The 7,788-nt window shown below is 44.4% G+C and overlaps 1 protein-coding gene across 1 annotated transcript in view; it reads right to left on the bottom strand.

The window, feature by feature from the left end:
• LOC116699268 (trichohyalin) overlaps nt 1–7,788 on the bottom strand; it is a gene marked incomplete in the record, with an annotated part of 124,483 nt that overhangs the window by 1,130 nt on the left and 115,565 nt on the right.

Here is a 7,788-nt window from a genome sequence, read left to right as displayed (position 1 = left end):
ACATGCTACACAATAGGTCACCTTTACCAAGGTTATGCTTTTACTGTAAGTTGAACCACAAGTACTGCACTCATAAATACATAATGAAGTCGTTTTCCGGAAAAGTCACACTTATTCACCACCAGTACGTTGTGAAATGAATAGAAAAGAGTCAAGACATCTGACACGGTTAGAAATAATGATTTGTATTTGAAATAGATTTTTTTTTACCATCAAACTTTGCCCTTTCGTAAAAGAATCTCCATTTGCCGCAAGTTTACCGCATTGCGAACCTTTGCGATTCTAGCTGTTAATTTGTTGAGGCTAATCTGGAGAACTTGCACCCCACGCCTTACCAGAAGACAGCTCCCACAAGTTGGCATTAGCGTTGGAGGGGCACTTCTTGCGCCCCCCTACCATCGGTCAAGCTGCTTCACACATGCTCAATGAGGGTCTCAGATCTGGTGACTGCGCTGGCCAACGTCCATTACCCGACTAGAATACCAGCTGCCATGCCCTTCATGCTAGGAAATAGTTCGTTGCCCACACTTACCTCCACCATGCTTACAGATGGACGTACAGCATTCTTCCAGCCAGCTTTCTCATTTGTTCTGACGTCTCACAAAGTTTTCCTTTGTGATCCAAACACCATCAAACTTGCGATTCATCCGTCCACAACACTTTTTAACCAGTATTCCTCTGTCCAATGTCTGTGTTACTTTTGCCCATCTGAATCTTTTTCTTTAGTGACCAGTCATCAGGTATAGGCTTTTTCTTTACCCTCTGCCCTGATAGCCCGGAATCCCGCTAGCCGCCACACCGCTCGCTCACTTGCTAAGATGTGACAATGGTAGTTTGCGGCGCGATACTATTTAATGAAGATGCCAGTTGAGCGGACCTGTGAGGCGCTCTCTGTTCTCAAACAAATAGCGACTCTAATATATTATACTTCCTTCGCTCAGTTGCCTGCAACAGCGGCCCTCACACCTTCTTTTTTTATCTGGTTTAGAGCTGTGTGTTTGCGTACTTGAAGAGAGTAGCTACACACCGTTGTAGGAAATTTCAATTTCTTAGCAATGTCTAAGCCCCATGGATAGCCTTCATTATAAGGACAAGAATGAAGACTGTCGAGTTTCAGATGAAAAGGTAACCGTTTTTGGCCATTTGAGCGTTTTAATTGACCCCAGCAAATGTGATGCCTCCAGAAATTCAATCCCCCCCCCCCTCCCCCCCCCCTTCTGCTCAAAGGAGGTCAGTTTTGTAGCCTTCTGTAACGACCGAAACTGTGTCTCAGATGTGTGAACATTGATGGCACTAAGCCGGTTTTCTAATCATCAATTAGCCTGTCGGAGCCAGTGAGCAAATAGACATCTGTCCCATTAGAAAAAATGGACGTGCTAAGTTGACTAGGAAATAGGGCACCTCTCTACCCTATGTAGATATTGCCACCCAAAAACCAGACATTTGCCTAGCTAGAATAGTCATTTACCACATTAGCCTAATGTATAGAGTGTATTTCTTCAAAGTTAAGACTAGTTAAATATCTTCATGAAAAGTACTAGTCCAAGTGCTTTTCTTAAAAATAAGCGACATTTCAATGTGATCCCAACTTTTGAACGAGATTAAATATGGCTAGTGATATTATAGATGCTACACATATATATACTACACACATGCTATATGTACATTACAATATACTTATACCTAATATACACACACACAACACACAAACCGTATGTATATCATTACACACAGTATATATACACACACACATATATGAAACATGGTATATTATATACACAAACACCCACACACACACACACACCCACCACAACATGTAACACAACACATCATAATACACACCCACATAGTATTATAGTACTAATCATATATATATATATATATATATATATATATATACTATATATAGATATTATATATCTATCTACCACACACACACATACATTGAGGACTAAAAAGTATTTGAACACCCTAGCTATTTTGCCAAGTTCTCCCACTTAGAAATCATGGAAGGGTCTGAAAGTGACATCATAGGTGCAGTCCTACTTTGTTGAGAGACTAATCTCAAAAAAACAATCCAGAAAGACAATAACAGTATGATTTTTTATAGTTATTTGTATGATACAGCGGCAAATAAGTATTGAACACCTGTCCTATCAGCTAGAATTCTGACCATCAAAGCCTGTTAGTAAACTGCTATTCAAATGTCCCTAACTTCAACTTCCAACACTTCAACTTCCAACTTTATTATTTTGTCATTTTATATGTTACAGAGTGCAAATACAGACACGAAATTGCGTTGCATTCACAAGCTGATAAATAGTTGCAATGATTATTCCAGGTGCGATGGAATACATTTCCGGCATTATTTACAAATAGTTATAAGTGAAGATGACGCCAATGATCAAAGTTGTTATAAAACAGTGCAGGGGATTCCCATGAACAGAACCTGATGGTTTAGTGCTCAGATATAGGTGAAAATTGAAGAGTAAAAAAGATGTAAAAAAGAGCAGGCGGAACTGAAATGGACTCATAAAAGTTCAGCAAGGCATTTTTAATAACCGAGATGCGTGCAATAGGATGCGAAGTTCAGTGTATGATCACAAGTCAAACAGTCTGATGCGCAGATGGGGAGGAAAAAGCCCGTTGACAGAACCTGCGGCCGACCTGCAGCGGATGCTGCGGAACCTCTTTCCAGAGAGGCACAGCCAGCGAGCAAACAGTCCCATGCGTTTGGGGGTGAGCTGGGCGTCTTCTGATTATATTTCGGGCTCGCGGACACACAGCGCTGTGATGAAGTTGTCCTTAATGAGAGCAGGAAGAGGCAGCCCCATGATCCCTTCTGCTCGTTCCACCACGCTCCTCACGTTCTTCCAGTAAGAGGCCTATGCAAGCCCCACAAACACACAGAGAGACAGTGGTCCAGAATGCCTCTCTATGGCTGATTCTTGTAGAAAGTCGTGAGGTATCGCGCGCGAGGGGGGCCGGGGGGGCCACGGTGTGGGACAGGTGGGCTTCCTCATCATTACGTAGAAAGTTACAGACGACTTCTGCGGCCCTCGTCACCAGTGCCATGAAGTGTTTTCAGACCAGGTGAGAGTGTCTGTAATGTGGCCCCCAAGGAATTTTTGTTTATTTTTTTTTTTTGCGTGCGCGCTGCACACCTCCACAGCCTGGCTGTTGGCATGAGCCGAGCAGCTGGAGCGTGGTGAGGCGGTTATTCCTGGAACGTCGAAGACGATCATCTTTCGTCTCTCCACGTCCGGATCAGGACGGTTGTACTCTGCACCAGCCAACCAGCTGCTCCACCTCCTACTGTAGTCCTGCTCGTTGTCATACCCTGATGGCCCACCACCGTGTGTCGTCTCCCGAAAACTTCACGATGTGAATTAGTGGAGAACCTGGGGCGACAGGCGTGCGCGGTATCATATGTGAACACAGGCGGGCTCAGCGCAGCCCTGCAGCGGGGAGCCCGATGTGAGAGCTGAATGAAGGAAGAGGGTGGCGTGTTACTGTTCGACCCGGAACGACTGAGGTATGTTGGGAGGAAGTCCAACAGCAGTTGCGAAGGGGTGTGTGAAGGACCCAGATGTTCCACTCCGTTATTAACACAGGTGCCTGTGGATGAGGGATATTGACACGCCTGAACTAAAGTCCAGACGAACAGCAGACAGCACATGGGTGTATCTTTCCTCCAGGGTGTGCAAGGCCTCAGTGTGAAGTGACGGAGCGAGATTTTGGCATCCTGAGTGGAGGTTCGCACCCGAGTAGGCAAACTGAAACGGGTCGAATGTTGGGGGGAGATGGAGACGATGTGCATGTGCGTTTCTTACGAGCCTTCAAACACTTCATACATGATGGGAGTCAGTGCAAACAGGGGGACCGGTTAATCATCTGAACACAGAGTGACTTGCGCGGTTCCACCCATTTATTACACTATCCTTCATTAGCATCACATGTATGACGGTGTATAGCCCTGCATTAAAGACACCTGTCCGCCCCAAACAATCAGTAAGCAATCCAACTTACTAACATGCGCCAAGAACCAGAAGCCGCTGTCCAAAAGACTACTCAGACTACAAAATTTGACACACTCCACAAGGCTTGGAAAGAGGCCCCCTAGACGGGAATTGCCAAGCAGCTTGGTGAAAGAAAGGTACACTGTTGGAGCAAATCATTAGAAAATGGAAGAAGCTAAACATGAATAGTCAATACTCCTCTCGGACTGGGGCTCCATGAAGAGCTCACACTCGTGTAGGGTCTCAATGATCTATAGGAAAGGTGAGGAAATCAGCGCAAAAACCGCACGGGAGGAGCTGGTCAAGACCCGGAAAGGAGCTGGGACCACCAGTTCCAGGTTACTGTGGCCATAATGATACTACACGGAAAGACGTCATGAGTTTAGAAATCATGCATGGACCGGAAGGTTCCCTGATTAAAACCAGACACATAGTCAAGGCCCGTCTTAAGTTCTGCCATATTACCATTCTGGCATAGCCATCCAAGAGTAGTCATGGGAGAAAGTCAGTAGTGCAGGATGAGACCAAAAAGAACAAAAAAAAATTAAGAACTTTGGTGTGTCATAATTCCCAAAACGAATGGTTTGGAGGAAGAAGAATGATGAGTACAAGCCAAGAAAGACCATCATACTGTTGCAGAATGGGGAAGGTGGTGCATCCCATGCCTTTTTTGGAGGTGTTTTTCGGCACATGGGCACTACAGGGGCGAATGCATCCTGAATTCAAGGAGATGGATGACCGGCGGCCATTATTGCGCAGATTTACGGGCGAACACCTCCTTCCCTCAGTTAGAGCCATTGAAGTGGGTCGAGGCTGGGTCTTCCAACATTGATCAATGCACCCGAAGCCAAACAGCCAGGCAGGAACCAAGGAGGGCCTCTTGTAAGAAGCCATATCAATGGTTCTCTCTGGCATGCGCCTAGCCAGTCTCACACCTAAACCCAGTAAGAGAATCTATGGAGTGAAGCTCAAACTCCTGGTTTCTCAGCGACTAGCTCAAAACTGAATGATCAGAGTAAGATCTGTGTGGAGGAGTGACGCCAAAATCCCTTTTTGCAGTGAGTGCCAAACCTGTACGTGACAAACTACAGGAAACGTTTGCACCTCTTAATTGCAACCAAAGACTACATGTAACAAATATTAACATGATTTTACTCAGGCTGATCAAATACTTATTTATTTTTATTTATGTTATTTAACCTTTATTTCATCCAGGTAAACTGTTTTGAGAACGAATTACTCATTTACACAACAAACAAGACCTGGCCTAAGATGGCACCCTACAGAAATAAATAGGAACATACTGTACAACTTTACATAAGCAAACACATGAACACATAGAACAACAACACGAATTAAAAGCACTGTTAATTCTGCGAACGATGCTATCATAAAAATAAATGTTAAAAAATCATACATTGGGATTTCTGGGGTTTGTTATTTAGATTAGGTCTCTCAAAGTGACTGGTGCCACCTACGATAGACAATTTCAGCAACCTTCGATGATTTCTAAGTGAGCGAGAACTCGCAAAATAGCAGGATTGTTTCAAATACTGATTTTCCTCACTGTCCTGCTAACGGTCACCTATAATGTCGTCATGTGCCAGCATTATATGTATGTCATTATTTTGCATGATCACCTTGTAGGCAAAGTATAAGCACTGTGTTATCTGAGGACCCAAGCTGTGTATCTGAGGCCTGAAGCTGGACCACGGATGTTTACAGACGACATCTGTCATAAGTTTTCACCTTATGAACCGGGTTTGTATCGTAGGTAGGGCCGTTTCTAAAGGAGACGAGGTTGTGACGCTAATGCGGAAAATTAGCCTCCTGATCCTGAAGAGCAGCAGAAGAGACTTCTGGGGATCAACGGACGAGAGGCGCGGCTGTGGTCAACGATTGCAGAGATGGGCTATGGTGTTTCGCTAGGCTGCCAGCGGGGATACACCGCCGCGGATAAATTGTTTATGCTTTCCTCAGTCGGAATTATCAAGTTGAAGTCACTCTGGACTACTGCTTCAAACCATGCTACTAATCGGACTTTGTGATGTCGGTCGGCGTAAGTTACCCATAAACCCTTATGACTGCGAGCGATCCACTTAGCCACGCTTCACCCAGCATTTTAGTGTGTCGCTTCGTCATTTGTTTTCAAAGGAGGAGGACTTTGCTTTAATCCCGGATTATTAAAGTACTTTAACGAAATTTTGAACTGCGGACATTGGTTGAAATGTGCAACGAGATTGTTAATGAGTTGTGCTTATGAATGGTTGTTCATGCAAGGCAGTACCGGGGTTTTAGATATAAATACACTTTGATGAAACTCATATCTATTTTCCCCCCACACCCCACTTCGTCTGTGGCCAGGCATTATTTACTACTCACTTAACCCGTATTTAAAGGGGTTGCTGCGTGGGATGAATCTATAGTTGCCGGTTTGATTGAGTATAAGCCAGGGGTAGGTTGTATATAGCCCTTTTTATTAGATATCAGGGAGCTGCCTCATTATATATATTAGGCATGTACTCTCTTTGACGGTGCTGATTGGGAAACGTTACAACTGTATGTGCTGTATTCATATAGCGCTTTTATAGTCTTAACGACACTCAAACGCCACTTTTTAAAAAGTACAAGAACATTCACCATTCACACACATTCCTAGCACTGTGCCACTCCCTGGACGTCTCTAGGATTCTTTTCTTCCACAACAATGCTTCCCAGGATTAAGAGAGGCTCCGAAATCAGTGGGTAGCCAGCTGTCGCCAATGGTCCGCCTACAAGGTTCGTCGATGGCATGATTCTCAGACGTCCATCCTCCGGTGCATGCTCGTCCGCAGTTGCTACGTCCTGCAGTGCCTTGAATGCCCAAGAGTGCCTGCTATGCCCATGAAATACTACAAAGAACTCTACAAACTACTAATTTTTCTATTTTCTGATTCCAACTTATCTCTAATTCCCAACCGGCTGTCAGACATGCCCTACCAAAGCTGGGTCTGAGGGGGCGAGGCTTTCTGCCCTAAAAGGAAGTTTTTCCTCGCCATGTCGCACTGTTGCGTGCTTGTCTGGAGGAAAAACTAAGAAATGTTGGGCCTTGTAAATCTGAGTGGGTCTAGTAAGGGGTCGAGAAATATCTATCTGCTAAAGGTCTTGCAGATAACTTGTTATAAATTGATACTATAAATAAATAGAATTGATTTGACTGAAATTGGCGAAGGCTGCCGCCATACAAGGTGACACCTCCAGCCCTCATCAGAGAACACTTAAACACATTCAAACTACAATGGCTCAAGCATAGCGGGGCAACTCGGGGGTCAATGTACTTGACAAGGACACGTCGACATGAGGACTGACAGGCCACAAACCTATATATATAATATACTACTCATATATATCATTATCATAAACTTACTTCTTTTTCCTGTTTCTCCTGACGACTTTCTTCATTCCTGTGTCTCCCTGAGCTTTTCATTCTATCCTGTTTTTCTTAAGAGGTTCTGCTTCTCTATTGACAAGTAACAGCAATAAAACAGAATTCCTCCTCATAGGCTCCAAATCCACTCTCTGCAAAACCAACATCCCACTCTCATCATTGACGGCACCATCGTCTCCCCATCTCCCCAGGCCCGCAACCTTGGGTGATTTTTGATTCACCCTCTCCCTTAGCCCACATCCGTCAGTCACAAAACCTCCTTCTTTCACCTTCGAAATATTGCTAAAATCAGACCCTCACTCACTTCCTCTGCTGCTGAAAGACTTATTCATGCCTTCATCT

Source organism: Etheostoma spectabile, chromosome 12 (assembly GCF_008692095.1).
Source record: "Etheostoma spectabile isolate EspeVRDwgs_2016 chromosome 12, UIUC_Espe_1.0, whole genome shotgun sequence".
NCBI lineage: Eukaryota > Metazoa > Chordata > Actinopteri > Perciformes > Percidae > Etheostoma > Etheostoma spectabile.
The sequence above is the reverse complement of the archived record's forward strand: the minus strand, read 5'-3'. Positions and strand labels throughout refer to the sequence as shown.